The sequence below is a fragment of the Styela clava genome, chromosome 2 (genome assembly GCF_964204865.1).
Source record: "Styela clava chromosome 2, kaStyClav1.hap1.2, whole genome shotgun sequence".
Taxonomy (NCBI): Eukaryota; Metazoa; Chordata; class Ascidiacea; order Stolidobranchia; family Styelidae; genus Styela; species Styela clava.
Window position 1 is genome coordinate 29,704,132 of NC_135251.1, and position 18,682 is coordinate 29,722,813.

The following is an 18,682-nucleotide window of genomic DNA, read 5'->3' on the forward strand; positions in this document are numbered from 1 at the left end:
TTATACATATATTTCGTGGTTGGAAGTTTTTCAAATGAATATATTGAACTGGAATCTGTTTGAACATTACTTTGACTATTCAACACATTAGCCCATCCTGATGGTATGGCTTTTAAAATTTGTACAGAATCTTTTACTACTTTCCTATAACAATCAAGTTTTTTTTTTTCACGCATACTACTCCATTTGTTTATGCCCCAAATTTTGATTGCTATTTCAAGACAGTCATATTGGAACAGATGGCCAAATGTTAAAATGTTTCCTCTTATCCAATTATTTATAAATTCTGGTTGATTCAACCATGTTAAGGCTGGATTCCACCATATGTATTGATCATATATTTGTTGTTTAGTGGTAATTTGATTCGTTTTTACATCAAGTTCCTTGAATATGTTGACCGAATTTATATAAAACTTAGGAATGTTATTATTCCTTAAAATTTTCAAAGAGAGATGTAGTATTTCTAAATTTGTCACTGTTATTTTAGGATGGTATCTATTTATAAATTGTTTCGCTCTCTTTGCCCAAGGAGCCTCATCACTTTTTAATAATTTCCAAATCCATCTAACTTGTAGACTTTTAATCTGACTACACAGATCCATGGCCTTCAGACCTCCTTCTACTTTCCTTGCACAGCAGACCCTCCTCTCTACCGTGGGTTGTTTGTTGTTCCATACAAAATTCCATACTAGGGTCTCAATTGTTTTAATGATATCATTTGGAATTGTTATTACAGCCGCAAGATACCACAATTTAGATAATAATAGACTTTTAGTAATCAGTATTCTCCCTTGCATGCTCATAGTTCGAGCTTTCCATATATTCACTACTCTTTTAATTTTTTCTATAATTGGATTCCAGTTTTGTTGCGTCGTGTCATTGTTGCCGATCCAGACACCAAGGACACATAAACTATCCCTTTTTAATGCTATACCTTGAAACTGTGTTTCATTTATCTTAAGACAATCTCCACATAACAATATTTGAGATTTTTCCTTATTTATCCTGGTACCTACAGCTATTTCAAATTTTTCGACTATTTTCAATGCCTCTCCAACTGATTTTAAATCTCTAACAGTTAATGTTGCATCATCCGCAAACCCTTTGTATTTTTCTTCATTCCCTGAAATGTTCTTAAAACCTATTATGTTGCTATTTACTCTAATATTAGTTGCAAAAACCTCCGCAACCATAGTGTATAAAAATGGGGACAGAGGACAGCCTTGTTTTAATCCACGTGTCATTTCAAAACTCTCTCCTACATATCCATTTGTTAATATTTTTGCTTTTGTATTAGTATATAAAATTTTTATATAATTGATCAAATTTGGACCTAAATTAAACTTCTTCATAACTTTAAAAAGGAATTCTCTATCAACAGTATCATAGGCTTTGGCCCAGTCTATTGAAAACACTACTAATTCTTTTCCAAATCTGTTAGCATAAAATATGTCGTCTCTAATACATGAGATGTTTTCATGTATAGAACGACCCTGAATAAAACCAGTCTGGTCACAGTGAATTATTTTTGGAAGTAAGTTTCTAATTCTGTTAGCTAAAATTTTTGCCAAAAGCTTATAATCAAAGTTTAACAGCGATATAGGTCGAACATCGACTTCCTTGTTTACTTCGTGACAACGGCCAATCAGCAAGATGCAAAAAGTGATGTAACAATTAGGCCGCGAGCCGAGGCCATTTATCTTTCAGTTTCGTAGCGCACATCAGGTAACTACCTGGAAATGATTTTAAAATGTTCCTTAGAAATTTAGTAACAAATATTGCCTTGTTCCCACTTCCAAAAGTTGCACGTTTTACAGAAAAGACGCTTTTACTACAATAAATATGTGTTACCATCTGTCCTATTTTCTCTGCTTTTCCGGTATCATGGGCCAATGAACGCAGACTTCTGCACGACGTAACAGTCAAGTTAGTCAGCTGTAGGTGGATCCCCAGTGGTCGGATGAATATCAGATGTACTACAATTGCTCGCTTTTGCGTTGAGTAGCCTTTCCATAGTTTTTTTCAGTTACCGGTAATATTAGTTCAGTTATTCTAAGGAGGTGTTGAAAAGTATAGGTAAGATATTAAACACTTGTATATTCTTACCATAAATAGCAATTTTAGTTGAGTACTAGCTCATAAGACGTTGTTAAATAGGTACGGTGCGGTAACTCCAAGGAAGGCTTCTTGAGAAAATAATGTATAGTAGAATGTCAAACTTCTTTGAAACTAACAATGTTTTCCACTCTCATCAATTTGGTTTCCGCAAGCATCACTCCACTGCTATGGCTGCTAATGTTTTGGTACACAAACTGACCAAGGCCTTTGAAAGCAAACAACATGCAATTGGAATATTTCTTGATATTTCAAAAGCTTTCGACACCATTGACCATTCCATCCTTTTAAGTAAGCTCTATCACTATGGAATTAGAGGCGTCCCATTCAATTGGATCAGGAGCTACCTGCAAGACAGGAAACAAATTGTGCAATATGACAACTCATTCTCTACAAATATTTGTGTCATGAAGCACGGAGTTCCACAAGGATCTTTACTTGGCCCATTATTTTTTCTAGCTTACATTAATGACATGTCCAGGTGTCTGAAATCCTCTGAGTCGATCATGTTTGCTGATGACACTGACTTGATTCTTCATGGGAAAAACCTTGAAGATCTACTCACAGTTGCAAACCAAGAACTAACCAACATTCATAGCTGGATGTTGGTTAACAAATTATCTCTTAATGCTAACAAAACTAAATTTGTATTATTCCACCCAAGCAAGCATAAAAGTGTGAGTTGTTCAAAACCACTACTGCTCAATGACAATGAAATTGAAAGAGTGAAAGAAATAAAATTTCTAGGAGTTATCTTTGATGAAAATCTATCATGGAAATCACAAATGTTGCATGTTATTGGTAAAACAAAAAGGAACTTGGCAGTTGCTGCTAAAGTATCCCAGTGCGTTAATCAATCAGCTTTACTAGCAATGTTTCAATCTCTACTACTAAGTCATATCCGATATTGTAGCTCAGTCTGGCTCCATGGTAATAAAACACTTGTCTCGAAATTGCAAAGCATTTGTAATAATTTTTTAAGAATTGTCTTTAGGAAAAGTAAACGTGAAAGCGTAAATCATTTCTATAAATCGCTAAATATACTCAAGGTTGAAGACATAATGAAATTTGAAGTATTATCATTAGTTTATGATTTTCATGACAACTCATTGTCAAACTGCTTTGACGACATTCTAACCAAAACCACCTCCAATCGAAGAAGTAATTCCAATTTATTTATACCGTTTATGAGTAAATCTGTGAGCCAGCATGCCCTATGCTATAATGGACCTAAGCTATGGAACTCTCTCCCCTTGAATTTGAAGTCATTAAAATCCAAAAAATCATTTCAGAAACAAGTTAAGTCGTACTTAGTATCCAAATATTAAAAGTTATTTTCCTATAACCACACTGATATATATACTCTTTCGTATGAAATTAGCTACAACGTTTTGATAGCTCGGACACAAAAAATATTGAACCTTCATGAATGACCATGATAGAAAGTTGGGACACTCTTCACTTGCACATACTTATTTTCATGAAAATATTAAACAGCTACAATATTGCTATTGCTCCTGCAGCTGCTGATTGTTGTTGAGCCGGCAGTTAATCTCTCTCCACCTGTTCTACATCTATTGTTGGTGTGTCGGGTTCTGTAGCATGCACAGCAAATTGTTTTATTTATTTATTTTTCAAATGGCTGTTTACACTCTGACATCTGCATGCGCATGTTCCCTTTTTGCTTAACGTTGGATTTTTGACATTACACATGCATGGTCTTTGTTTCTATATGGGTGGTGTGATACCTTATGAGGGTTGTAGACCGTATAGTTTAGCTCCTGTACCTATTATTGTAATTAGGCGACCAGTGGAGATATATTGGATTCTCCCCTTCATTTTAATTTGTTGTGGTATTCTATGATTTGTTTTGTGTGTATACAAAATTTTATCCTAGGTTGAGGTTCTGCTGTGAAGTTGATGTGAAGGCCAACATACGAATGGTCAGTGTGGTTTGAGAGTTTCTGCATGGTTTGCGAGGAATTCACCCTGTGTCCCAACCATATTTCAACTCTGGTCTTTGAACTAGCGTTTTATAGATAGATAACTAATAATCAATATCTACTCGAAATAATAATTAATTCTAAACAAAAGTGTAGGGTAGTGCTGTTTCCAAATATGTAACCCTTGAATATCCTACTCGCAGATTTGTTTTCTGTTTTTCAGGTCGTTCTGTGATGATCAATACAATGGCTAGTTTATTGAATATAAATGGTGTCTACAACAACAAAATTCGCAGGCTGATGTCTCATCCACGATAAACTTGAATCTATTACGCCACAATAATTAAATGAAGAAATGATCCTGTGAAATAACAATACTAATTCCTTTATTCCTAATTCCTTTATCCTTGCAGAAGTCAATATCTAAGAATGAAAAAAAAAACCTTATAACCTTAGCAACCAACATATTCCTATACCCTGTCTTTCTACCTTAATTAATTATAATTACTCATACTTATAAAGTTACTGATAGATTTAAATACTTATTGCAATCTGGACTACAATTTGGCAATAATAGGCTCTAGTTTGGGCAATGAAGTGGTCTAGCCCACCTCTTCATGCACCCAATTCTGGCAACTTTGGTTGGGCATTTTGGCATTTGACTCCATCTATAATCAGCTTGACAATATATTTTTTTATAAAAGTTTATCTTTACTGTTCACTCCCATTTATAAAATTGATCAATTTGGCAGTGGCAATCATGATAAATTTATAAATATGGTGTGGCAAGTAATTTTTATTTATTTATTTTTTATTAACTACCAGTATGTAATTTTTCATGTTCCCTTTACTTAATAACTTCTATATGGTTGTGTGTGTGGGTGCGTGTGAGCGTGTGTGAAATATTTCAATTATTTTAGGTGAGTGAACACGTACCACATGTTCTTGGCAAAACCTTCCATCTTATATACATTCTGTACGTTTTAAACCTTATCTAAGGTTTTGTTCGCTCTCCTGATTTCATAATCAGTTTTTATTTATTTATTTTTAGCATTCATTTTATTGTTTTGCTGATTATGGAGTCGAAATAAACTTATACTTATACTTATAAGGCTAGACCTAGAATAATATGTCACAAACAACGATATTTTCTGGCTTGCATGAAATGTTTATGATTAATTTAATGACTCTTCTTGACTATTCAGCAGACTTATACTACTATATAGGCCACAGCATATTTGGAAATAGAAATGAATGGCTGTTTCTGTAATGCACGGTTGTGTGAAAGAGAAGAAATTAATCAATTTTACTAATGCAAATGTCGGTTGGTCTAAATCTAAATTCATAGAGTCGACAAGAACCTGGGAAGCAATGATAAGTTATGCCGGAGTGGAAAGAAAGGTAGCATTGGAAACGATTGAGAGGTGAGAAATGAAGTGGTAGACAAACAGTTGATGTTTCAAAATATAGTCTATAGTCCATACTCATACTGTCATAGGACATTTCAGACTGTGATATATCAAAATTTAGTGTAGATATAGTCTAGTAATGGTATGCAAACACTGCTGGACTGTAGAACATGCAATGAGCATATATACGCTTTATTAGTACATCAGATAAAATGCATTATGTATTCAAGGTATTAGTTAGTATTTAGGGGTATTTTTAAAATCATGCTGCTCCAAATATTATTTTCTTCCTTATTTTAGATACTGTACTACAAAAGAAAACGGCAATGTTCCACCAATCCGACCTAACGCAGGCTCTGATCCCTGCTGCTATCAGTGCTATAAAATGGAAAAAACAAGAAGTCTTGAAGCTTAAAGGTATATGAGAATCATAATAGTTGCAAACAGCTTAGATGGGCTATTCATATTGAAATACTTTAGCACTTTTCTGCAATTGGAACTGCCCATCAAATTCATGTTGGAGACTTCATTGAGATTTTCAATTCATTTTTTTCCCTCGACTATGAAGATCTTTTGAGGTTAACGAGGTATTAATAAATAAAGCTGAGGAATTTGAAGAGGATATGAAGAATGTAAATGATACCAGGGCACGTCTATTTAACACTGTCAAACATAAGGATTATACTCTCCACCCAACAATGATTCACTGAAGAAGCATGTGGCCCTCAAATCAGTTCTTGAGTTGGCAAACTGCAAAGAAAAATAGTCAAAAATAATTTATGAAAGTGTGCCAAAATCAACTTAAATTGCACAGATTTTTGTATTGACTGCAGAAATCACAGTACACCTATAGAGGAAAAGTCGATTTTTGAGATAGTGGATTTCGAAAACAATTCAGAAGAAAGTGAATTAGATATTACAGTTGATTTAATAAGTATCATACATTTTTTTTTTTTTCGGACATTTGTTAGTGTCGTAGTCCTGTTTCTAGAAATATTACTGCCTTTGTTCAAATACATAACCACATAAACTAAAAAAAGATTAATTGTAAATTGTAATATTTCTGTTCACTATGTTATGTACATATTGTACATTCATTTAATTTTCTTGACTTTTGCGGTAAATTTCTAAGTGAGAAATAACTGATTTATTTGTGTTTTCGTGCTCACGATGTTAATTTGTGACTTCATTGCTTAAAAATAAATACGTTTGATAGCTTCTATAAAATGGATGTAGCTTTTTATGCTGTTCTTGTTGTAAACTGCTTGTGGTTATTACATAAAATTTATTCTCAAATGTGAATCAGCGTTGTTGGTGTCGCTGCTTTTGAGGTCACTCCCGACTCCTGTCACACAATTAAAGTATTTTTTGTTGTTGGTTACATGTATGCCATATTTTTCGTAATCTACCTAATAAATTATGATTGACTGAAGAAGTCCGATTTTGGTCAGGCAAAACATTACAGGAATACATTTGTGTTAGTGTGCTGTAGGGCTCTCGAATTGTATAGTTCTTATGTATGTGTTGTAAACTTATGGTTATTGAATTTCCGGGAAACTCTTATATTCAATTTCGCACCAGGATTGTGGAACAAGCTGTAATGCGTTCATTATGTTCGTTTTCACACAAAACTGAAGAATTTATTTAGTTACCAGATGTGCGCTACGAAACTCATTTTCTGGGCGTTTTCATGGTTTCGTCTCACGGCCCATATCCGTGGTAAGGATCTACAAGTGTTTAATAATTTACTTATACATTTTTCAACAACGTCTTAGCATAACTTAACTAATAATAACTAAACAGGGCTATGGAAAGCCTGCCCAACTCAGCGCAAGGTCGAGCAGTAATAACTAATATTCATCCGCTCGCTAACAGCTGGTTTAATTCAATTGTTACGTCATGCAGAAGTCATTGTTCCTTGCCGAAAATGTAGAGAATATAGGACAGATCGTAGCACATATTTCTTGTAGTAAAAGCGTCTTTTCCGTAAAACGTGCAACTTTTGGAAGTGGGAACAAGGCAATATTTGTTACTAAATTTTTAAGGAACATTTTAAAATCATTTTCAGGTAGTTACCTGATGTGCGCTACGAAACTCACTTTCTAGGCGTTTTTCAGGGCCTCGGCTCGCGGCCTAAATGCTCCTTTTTCGCATTCGCTCAGACACTTTTCTCACTCAGACCGTGTAACTCTCGATATTTGGTCCCGATGTTGCATTCGCCGTCACGCCCGACTAGGCTCAGGCAGATTATTGCTTCCAAAATCATCGTGCGTTGGCCTGTGTTCTGAGGGCGTTGTCTCGCGACTAGATTAAGTGAGTGACTTTATAATTATTCGAATTAGTTGTGCGTAATTGACTTTATAAATATTCAAATTACTTGTACATCAACATAAATAAAGATTTTATTATAAAATGCAGATTACAAAACAAAATAGAAGGGCAATCATTTGAGAGGGAAGGCTTTAGAACAGGGGTGGGCAACCTTTTCCGGCTCGCGTGCCAAAATCAGCTGAATTTAACGACAAAATTCTTTCGCGTGCCGACCAAAATTAAAAAAATGTTTTGCTACTTTTAAAGCAAAAATACACAATAATAAACCTATTAAACATGTACAGACAGATTCATAATTAGGGAAAATATCAGTGAGACTTCTGCTGCTGCATTACCGCTAATCAACAGTTAACATTGAGTTTATATTTTGTAACTTTCAAAAAAATGCACCAACTACAGTACTGGTTTCATCTTTCAAGCTACTACTGTTACGAGACTCGAGTCCATAACTGATATTCACAAGCATATTTAGATGAAAACATGGAGAGTAATGCGATTGCGAAGTTTTAAGGGCACGACAAATTTTCGGGAATGGCTTCCCAATCACGCAATACAGCAATAGTTCGTTTTCTGCAATTTTCTCTTGTACCATATTCCCCTTCTCTAATCGCTTATATTTCTTCCGAAATCAATTTATAACAGTAAGTTAGCAATTAACACTAACCCACATGAGCTGTACAACTTCATAAATCAACCAGAAATGAAGAAAAGGGTGGCACAGACGAACTATGTTACGTAAGAATGCAGCCAAATTAATACTGCGCTATTCTCGACAAAATTTCTCGAGAGCTCACTCATTTGTTACGGCTTAATATATTTCTACGTAGCCATATGTCATGAAAGGAAAGGAAGAGTCAGAATAAATAACGAATTGGTAACATACGATAATGAATAAATGAACACCTAGTTTCATCAGATAATTCAGAGCCTCAGAACCAGATAATTCAGAAACTTTATATCTGAAGAAGAATGATCTTGTGTCTGATGATTCGCTCGCGTGCCAAATAAATGGTTAGTACGCGTGCCAGGGGTTGCCCATCCATGCCCTAGAACCGGTCCTAGCACTCGAAAGCATGTTGACAAATGACAGAAAAATCTGAAGATTTCAAATTCACTTTAAAGCTCCAATGAGTAGATGTAGTAGAGAATAACTTTGTGCTACGATTGTTCAGCATAAAAAGAGTAAGTTGTGAATGTCCTAGGTAGCCAATAGAGGACTTGCACGGGTCACGTGACTTAGTTTACTGGACGGCAAAAAAACAAAAACGTCCAGCTGGCTCCTGTCAGTTGCAAGTCGGATTATATGTTTCCGTTTTGTTTGGCTGTTGAAAATGATTATTTCATATTGTACCGTTGGTTGTACGTATAGTATAGACAACGAAATAGATATTCAGTTATATTGCACTGTTTTCAAAAGATCCGGAACGTCGCGCAATGTAGATATCATCTATTGGCAGGGGGGTATTGCATGTGCAACATCGTACGATTACCATTTGTCGTAACCGACCAGCGGCCGTGTGAACCACCCTCAGTGGGATGAGTGCTGCAATCCTCTCGCACATAACTATCCCCGCATGGGATAGGAACCTGGGAAACTACCAGGCTATCCTAAAAACTACCGTTATTGGTAGACCTATTTGCGTTTTAAATTGAAAGAAATCTTCATCGATGGTCAGAAAGTGTTGTCTGATTGTTTCGTTAGTTAGCAGGTAATCTATTACTGATCTGATACACAAACTTAGCACTGTTAAATGATGATTAGTGTGTAAATTCTTTTCAGGAAAAATAACCCATTATCAGCTGTCCCATCAATATTTGAATTTTCGCCATCCCCAGAGAGGAAAAGAATACTTAGAAAAAGGTGGATTTTGAAGAAAGGCAAAAGGCGGCAGGATCATTTAAACAAATTCTGATAACATGTATGCGTTAGTTGTTAGCATATACATTTAATGTTTCTTTCAACTACTAGACCTACCACACTTAAAAAGAAGCCGCCTATCCCTAAACCCATTTTCACTAGAAGAACCATAACACTGTATATTGATAAATATTTGATATAAATTACCCCTCAAGGCAACATATCACCCATTTGAAAGGGTTGTGAAGGCAGATACATTTTTTACTCTAAATTATGGAATGTTACTTCCAGGTTATCTTATCCTTGCTTATAGATATCTTGATGTTAGTGACTCCAACTGACCCATGCATCCCACACTGAAAATTCCCACGTGTACCAATAAAATTAAGCAGTTAGAGCCTTCAGACCTTGAAAACAGTCGAATCTGAGCACGATGGATTCATGTGAAACACGTAATATGCATTTATAAGCAAAAATATCCGATCCTGAGCAACACCAATCCACAACCTCCTGCCTATGGAATCAAAACACTAGACAAATTGGTGTACTGTACGCATTCACAAATCTTTGCGAATCAAGTTTGCCTTTTTGCTATAATTTAGCATTGAAATGGTCAACCTCAATATAAACCTGGTATCTGCAGATAAATTCAATTCAATTCAATTCGTTTATTACTCCAGACCGCTGTGGTCCATATAAAAACAACACAACAAATAAACATAAGCAAAACAAAAATAACGCAATAAATACATAAAATAACTGATATGACAATCAGATTCACAGTAAGGCTCAAAAAAGAGTTATAAAAAAGCAATTTAAGAGACCAAAAGTGAGGTATAGAATCTAAGATAGCCCGTAACAAACAGTATCTGGGAATCAAATATTGATTGTAATAAAATGTTATTGGAGTTCCTGCATCTTGTCATGAACAACCACAGATTTTTTCTATGGAGTGCTTCGAAAGAGGGAATGTTCCCAGATACCATTTTGTGACGGACACTCTCAGATCTAGAGACACAGTGAATTACGCGAAAAGCATTATTATATGAAATTTTAACTTTTTTATAATTATAATTATTGAAAAACAACCAGAGCTGGCAGTTATAAATGCTACAACAATACGTCCTAAATAAAAGATTTTTCACAGTAGTGGAACAATTGACAAATTTTTTCAAAATTGTATGGGCTATAAAATAAATTGATTTATACTGACGTTTCAAGTCAAGGTCATCTCTAAGATCACTGGATAGGAAAACACCAAGATATTTAGTGGACGAAACATAAGTCAATACAGAATTACAAAGTTTGATATCAGGCAAATTATTCAGCCTAAACTTTTTATTCTGGATACACATACAAACAGATTTTTTCGAGTTGTACAAGATGTCATGTTCAATAGAGTATTTATCGCATATGTTAAGTAAACGTTGAAGACCTTTGGCTGAAGGTGAAATGCAACACATGTCATCAGCATAAAAAATATGATTGATAATATTGTTATTTGCTATACATCCAATGGTCTCTTGATTCAACTTAACAGAAAGGTCATCCATGAAAACAGCATATAAATATGGACTTAATATACTACCTTGCTTGGTACCATTATGGACAGAGAAAGGATCTGACACACTGCTACCCCATCTAACAAACATGGATTGATTACGATACATGTGTACAATCAGCGCCAAAAAAACTTTGGGGATTCTTCTGTTAATTAATTTACGAAATAGAGTCCAGTGATTAACTTTATCAAAAGCTTTAGTGGCATCCAAAAAAGCTATGAAAACTGGTGATGATTTTTCGGAATAATAAGTAGCTAGCTTCTTTATTGTAAAAATGCACATGTCAGACCCGTGACCAGGCTTGAAACCAAACTGGTTGTGAGATGTAGTTAAGTAAGACCCAATGTTATTTAAAATGTGTTTTTCAAAAATCTTAGATAAGACAGAGGCCACTGCAATAGGCCTGTAGTTACTTGCACTACAAATATCACCATTTTTGTTCTTAATTATAGGCTGAATAGAACTTGAAAGCCAGAGCAACCAGAACAGAACAACCAGATTTAAGAGAAGAAACAATATTTGCAAGTGCATCGACAGTGAGCAAGTAATTACTGAAACAGTTATCAACATCAGAATTCAAAAATCCTAACACAAAATTTTTATCATTTTCATTGGGAACACTATTAAAAATTTCTTACATATTAGTAATTTCATTCTGCCCAGTGGCACCCCCAACACTAGCTGGAAGATGGCCGTTATTGTCCTCTGAAATGATCCGCTTAGCGCGAGACCAGAATTGTTTGGGATGGTTACACAATAATGATTTGGCAATAGCATCACATTGATTCCTTGTTCGCTCTCTTTTACAAGCTCGAAACAATCGTTTGAAATGCAATTTTGTTCTAACATATGCATCAAAGATACAGCCATGGCGAGGATTGTTATGATAAACCCACTCAAGATATGCTTGTCGAGCAGCAACATAAGAGTCTCGGACCTCACTGTTCCAGTTCCATCCAGGAATAGGCTTAATGTGCTTATGTAACGATCTAACATGCACCATGTGAGACTGTGAACTAATAAGGGCAGAACAAATATCATGGTTAAATTGATCAATGCTTTCACGGTGAGACTGGCAATTGATATTATGACATCGAATAGCCCCAAAAGGAATTCTTATAGAACTTAAGTTTTTAAAAGTTGAGTCAGAATATTGGTTCAGCTGCGATGATGAAGCTGAGATCAAGGAAACAAATTGCTTGACTGCATGGTCACTTTTTGTATCATACATGATAGGAATATGTGAAACATTGATGGACACAGATAAAGGTCTGTGATCTGAAATTATAATGTCTTGAATAACATCTATAGATTCAATAGAATTATGCATATTCACACTTGTAATACAATGGTCTAACCAACTAGTTGTTGCATGTGCATCACTAATGTATGTAAAGGAACCAGGCTGAAGAAGTTCCATATCAGATAAAATGAGACCATTTTCTGAACAAAAATCTTTCAATAAATGACCAAAAGTATTTGAGTTGCTGGCATTAAAATCACCAATGATAACAATATTAGATATAGAAGAGTTTTCAATGATAGATTGCATTTTACAAAGCAAGGAGACAAACAAGTCTTCGTTTTCACTGCTGCAACATGGCATATAGACATTTAGAAATAAAATAGAGATTTCCTTATTTTGAAAAGAAATTCCCATCAGTCGATCATCTTTTATAGAATCAATTACAGAAATGAATGGATGCAGTGATTCATGCCATAAACAAGCCAGACCTCCAAATGGACGACCTGAGATTGGACTGTCATTGGCATAATCTATGGGGGAAATAGCAGCACTACAGAAATTTTTGTGTACCAAATTGAGTTTATGAAGATTTTGTTTTGAAAGCCAGTGTTCTTGCAGAAATATCATCTGGAAGTTCTGCTTACATATATCCTTCACTTCTTTGAGAGAATTTGTGATACCTCTGCAATTGAGAGACAGAATATTTAACTTGCTATTATTAATTTCAGGTGTCGCCATTTTTAGGTTTCTTTGGGTTGAAATATCTCTTCACAATAATTCCGGAAGGCCAGCTATCTTTGTTAAGAGCATCCTTGAACTCGGTGCTAAAAAGGGTTACTTTGAATGATGAGTATGATTCATATTTCAACTTCAATGATTCGCATTTTGCTGTTTCAGCTTCATTAGGAAACTGTTCTTTAACAAATTTGAGCAAATCTTCCTGGTTTGTGTCTGCTTTGAAGCGAGAGAGGAAGATGTTGACTGGTCTCAAAACAGGAGTGAATCTTGTATTTATTAATTTTCCCACTGGTGCCGGTTTCTTCTTTTTGCGGGAAGAAGCTGTTTTCCATTGATTATTCATCATTTCCTTCTGGGTTGAAGGCTGAAATGCTCCATGCTGTGGGGGTTGGTGGTCCCTAAATTTGTCAGGCTCTTCAGCTAATTTCCTGGTTGAGGTTTTTGAGGGTGTGGGATCCTCAGAATTTGGTGCATCGCTGTGAAAATCAGCCATCACTATTTCGGCATAAGATGGTGCATTTTTCTTGGACAACATTCCCTCATTCTGCACAGTGGTTGAAAAGCTTGGAGATTGAATCTTGTTTGCATCGTGCAAAGAACGCAACTGAAGAACTTCTTCTGATAAGTTTTTAACTTGTTGTTGAAGGGAGCTTAAAATATCATTTAAACTTTCTTTATTTTTTATAAAATCATCCACATCATTTCGGACATTTTTAATTTCCTGGGCTATGACCAAAGAATCAGCATGGTACAGGTCAACAGGAGGGAATTTTGCTGATGCAGTTAAGAAGGTGGGGCACTTGTCAGTTGGTGTTTCATGCAGCACTTTCAAGATATCTCGAAGGTTCGATACGGTTTTGTTCGGGCCAGTTCTATTAATTTTGCGACCAGATGGCTGGCATAATTTAAATATTTGAGCTTTGGCCTCCTCGACCTCTGAATCCGAATAAAATTTGCTGCAGATGAGAACCAGGTCATCTGTCGTCATCAGATCCATTTTGTTGTAGACGTACCATAGAACAGTATTGATGCAATGACGGATCACCGTATCTTCCTTAAAGGAGCTACAGTCTGTTCTCTGGAAGCAACTCGACTCATCTTCTCCGGACATACCGGTACCGGCAAAGTCTGCCCGGTAACAGTGGGCTCAATGCAATAACTGTCTAGTATTTAATCTATTGTTGCTAGTAATTAATCTTAATACAACCAAATACTCCAATTGTAAAGTCAATTGTTTTTTTAAAAATACATTTTTGATGTGCTTTATTTTTTAAATATAATTTATAATTACTGTATTGTGTCTGATACATTTGGTACCATGAATACCAATTGCAAATTAGCTTGAAATAAAATTTAGGACTCGTTGCGGCCAGCCAGCTACCCATCAGAATTTTCTTTCAGATCACAAAATCGCTTCATTTGCAACTGTATTTGGTTGTAGTATCGGTGTCCAACTTTAGACTGAAACCTTCACTACCAGACCCACCGAAACAAAAACCCACCGCTTTCGATCAAACACAATGGACACTTTATTTCCACCAATCCACAGTAATCACAAGTTATCATTACGATACGTATCAATAGATGGATACTGAGGATGTAATATCAAGTCACGCAAGCTGAGGTCTTGTGCCACTGTGGTCTTGTTGCAACTTATACTTTGCCATCCATCTATTCCATGGTCGCATCCATATCTGTAAGATAATAGATACAGATTCATTCGATATCATGATCCTTCACTAGCTTTGTAATAATTGTAGAGTTTTCATAAAATCTATCGATCAAGTGGTGAAATTTATGTCAATGTCCCACCACAAACACTAGTCGTAAATGAATTTGATTCCAGGTAGCATATCTTTTTTACCAATGACAATAAAAAGACATTTTGGGTCAGTTGTACAAGCACCTTTAAGATAGGATGTATCTGAAGGGAGGATTGCAGGTGCAACAACTAAATCATATGGCGAACCACAGTCTCTCGTACGATTGCCATTCTATGTCGGAATTAGTTAGCCATTTATTTGTTTTCAGAAGCATGGACTTGATGGTGGGGGATGTCATAACCGACTAGCGGTCGTGTGAACCATCCTCAGTGGGAGGAGAGCTGCAATCATCTCGCACATAACTGTCCCTCCATGGGATTGGAACCTGTGAAACTACCAGGGTGATCAGAGATGCGGACTACTGGCGTTAAACTTTAGTTATCTAGACAACTTTTCACACTTAAGTAATAGATTACCTGCTAACTAGGGAAACAATACCTTATGGCAATTGATGTCTGCAAGTGGCCTACGCCTAGGCCTACCAATAGAGGTAGTTTGTCATCTGCTTTCCATGAAATGAGGGAGCTTTTGAATATTTAAAGAAATTGATACCGGCACATTATCACTCACCATCAACGAAGTGCTGTCCGCAAACAGTGAAACACAAGCGAGATGACTTCTGGACTTGACACCAAGCAGTTCTGCCAATACAGCAATAGATGATATCCACATTGCGCGACGTTCCGGATCTTTTGGAAACAGTGAAAGATAACTGAAGATCCATTTCGTTGTCTATACTCGATGTCTATACTATACGTACAGCCAACGGAACAATACGGAATAATCATTTTCAACAGCCAAACAAAACGGAAACGTATAATTCGACTTGCAACTGACAGGAGCCAGCTGGACGTTTTTGTTTTTTTGCCGTCCAGTAAACAAAGTCACGTGACCCGTGCAATTCCTCTATACATTAATGATTTGTCAAAGAATGTAAATTTTGATAAGAGATCAAATTATTATGTAACCTAATATGTATATTTTCAAGACTGCATGAAGAAAAAAGGTGCAGTGTGAGAATTTATGCTGTGTAGCAGTAAGCAAGGATATAAATTGACTAATGGGTGATGATTTATCTCAAAAATCACAATAAACTTACACCATACAGCCATATCAAGGAAAATTTTTGATTGAGAAACTATAACTGTCAGCAAAAAAAGAAATGTAGTGAACGATACCACCCTGAAATTGAAAGGTCGGTATGAAAACATAAATTGAACACACGTATTTTAACTTCAAATAATTCGTGTTTTATGATGGATTTTTTTACATTCATTCTGTCATTGTATACGGAGTCACCAGCTGCATATGACAACAGAGGTGTTTTACGTTTGCCATGTGAATTCATTTTGCTTAATTTCAGGCTGGTACTAAGATCTTTTTTCACATAAATTGGATACCTATCATTGCTATTATCTAAACCAGTGTTTCCCAACCCGAGTCCGTGGTCTCAAATGAGTCCGCGGAGTGTTTGAATGAGTCCGCAACGAGCCAGAAATTCGTGCGAGCCGCAAACGTTTTGCGGAACTTAACTATCAGCCAATTTACGTTGGAATTTACATAAAACATAAAAAGCAAGTTTATTCGCATAACATTAATCGAGTCAATAATTACTGGTTACTGAGTAGGGCTGGGCATATATTCGAATATTCAACTATTAGAATAGCAATTTAATATTCGAAAATTTGGTAACAGGTGACGCGACAGGTCACTTGCACTTGTGCGCGTCGCTTAATCAAACGATTGGATTTCACAACTCACTCACGAATTTTCGACGAAAACACACAAGTCGGCACACGCGTCGATAGATGGTGGCAACCCGAATTTTCCAAATTGAAAGCGGCAATACAAAACACTAAAAATAAAACGGAGAACACCATAAATTTCGTTTTATGATGGTCCGCGACCGATGAAAAACGCTTTTTTAGACATTGCAAAACGCAAAATTTCGGGTGCTACGTAGTATACGTATACCAGGGCATCCTCCCTTAGGATTGTTTGCTTAACTGCCTCAACATTGATACGCCGTACAGTACTGGTAAGTGTTGTACGAACAGCTCAGATATGTGGAATTCACAAAAATAAAAATCGTAAGAAAATATAATCGGGCTCTTTACCACGCATTTTTGTGTCCACGGATTGTCATGATATTTTCTGAGTAGTATTGCTTTTATTTCGCCAACACAATCGCAGATTAAAATGATCACAATTAAATTAATAAAAAGTAAGGCGATGAATATTCATTTTTCATTTACTAATATATTTTGAATATATTTTTATTAAGTACTGAATCAAGTTGTACTTTCTGGAAATTTATAACAGATAGTGAGATTTTTCTAACAATGATAACAAATATGCAAGATCGCAAAAATATGTAACAAAACTAAATATAATCGGGCAATATAGTCTCACATTATTATGTTCACAGATTGCCGATTGGCATTTTGAAAAAGAAATGCTTTCACCTTGTCGTAAGTCGACGCAACCGCGAGTTACCATGATCACAACTAAATTAATATAGAAAGACATTGGATTGAATATTGCGCGAAAGAAAGCCAATTATACACCAAAAAAGTCGGCTCTTTTTAACGAACGCGTAATTGCGGCGAATTTCCGATTTTGAAATTCGTTACAATTCTGTTGTATTTGATTTTATTGCTTCTTTGCACAGGCGCAATAAACGCTCTTTGAGTCCGCAAAGATTTTCGCGGGTGGGAAAATAGTCCGCGACCAAAAAAGGTTGGGAAACGCTGATCTAAACAATGCTTCAACATGTATATATTTATACTTTTAGATATGCCAAAAAAATTTTGCATTATTTTGTCGAGTGTTTTTAAATTATTGATTTGTAATAAATAGCAATAACTTTTTTGCTACTGCAAAATCCACCACATTCATTGAGTGTTTGAATATTTCTCCTGGAACCGTTACATTTTATTAATTCTAATTTGTTTTATAAGGTATTCAAATTTTTGTTTCAAATAATACTTTGTCGAAGTGGCTGTTATACTTATATATATAAAACATACATGCTTAGATGATAGACAAGGCCCAAGCTCCAATTGTCGTAGGCAATTTATTTCAAAATACCGTAACTAAAATATAAATTTTTGCAGACTGCTCGAAACTCACTTTTGAAGAATGATTTGCTGTCACCAGATGGGGTTTTGGCATGAAAACACATCTAGAGGGAGTTTATGAAGATATGACTAAAAAACATTTGAAACAGCTATGTAAACTAACAGACCAACATGTTTAACTCAATAGCTTGATAAAAATGTCTGTTAATTAAATATTCAACACAGGTATAGCAAGGTATTGTGTTAGATATTTATTTATTGGATCTATCTCCTATTGAGCATTTAAATACTCGGAGCATAATTATTATTTCTAAAATTACCAACATTATTCAGGTCATTAATAACAGATAAACCATGGAAATTTTTCTTTCTAGGTTCTTCCTGCATCTGTTGCTGAGATTTTGGAAATGTCTGAATTTGAAGCAACTGCCAAGTATTGCAAACTGCAGAATATCTTTCTTGGCATATGCAGCGGCACTACTGACGTGGCATCCCTTAAAAACGGAAATCTACTCCCTCTGAAACATCTGGAAACAAAAGACTGCAGTGAATCAGCCAAAATTTCATAAATTATTTT

General features: G+C 35.5%; 2 long non-coding RNA genes across 2 annotated transcripts; one reads left to right on the forward strand and one right to left on the reverse strand.

Annotated features, from left to right (window-relative positions):
- The first annotated feature begins 5,175 nt into the window (after positions 1–5,175).
- LOC144419908 (uncharacterized) lies at positions 5,176–6,902 on the forward strand. The gene is made up of 2 exons (XR_013474368.1): positions 5,176–5,482; positions 5,768–6,902. It is a non-coding gene; the product is annotated as an uncharacterized LOC144419908 (long non-coding RNA).
- A 7,797-nt stretch (positions 6,903–14,699) lies between these two features.
- On the reverse strand, positions 14,700–16,061 carry LOC144431390 (uncharacterized). Its single transcript, XR_013479966.1, has 2 exons — positions 15,596–16,061; positions 14,700–14,896 (listed from the first exon to the last, which is right to left on the reverse strand). It is a non-coding gene; the product is annotated as an uncharacterized LOC144431390 (long non-coding RNA).
- Positions 16,062–18,682: the final 2,621 nt, after the last annotated feature.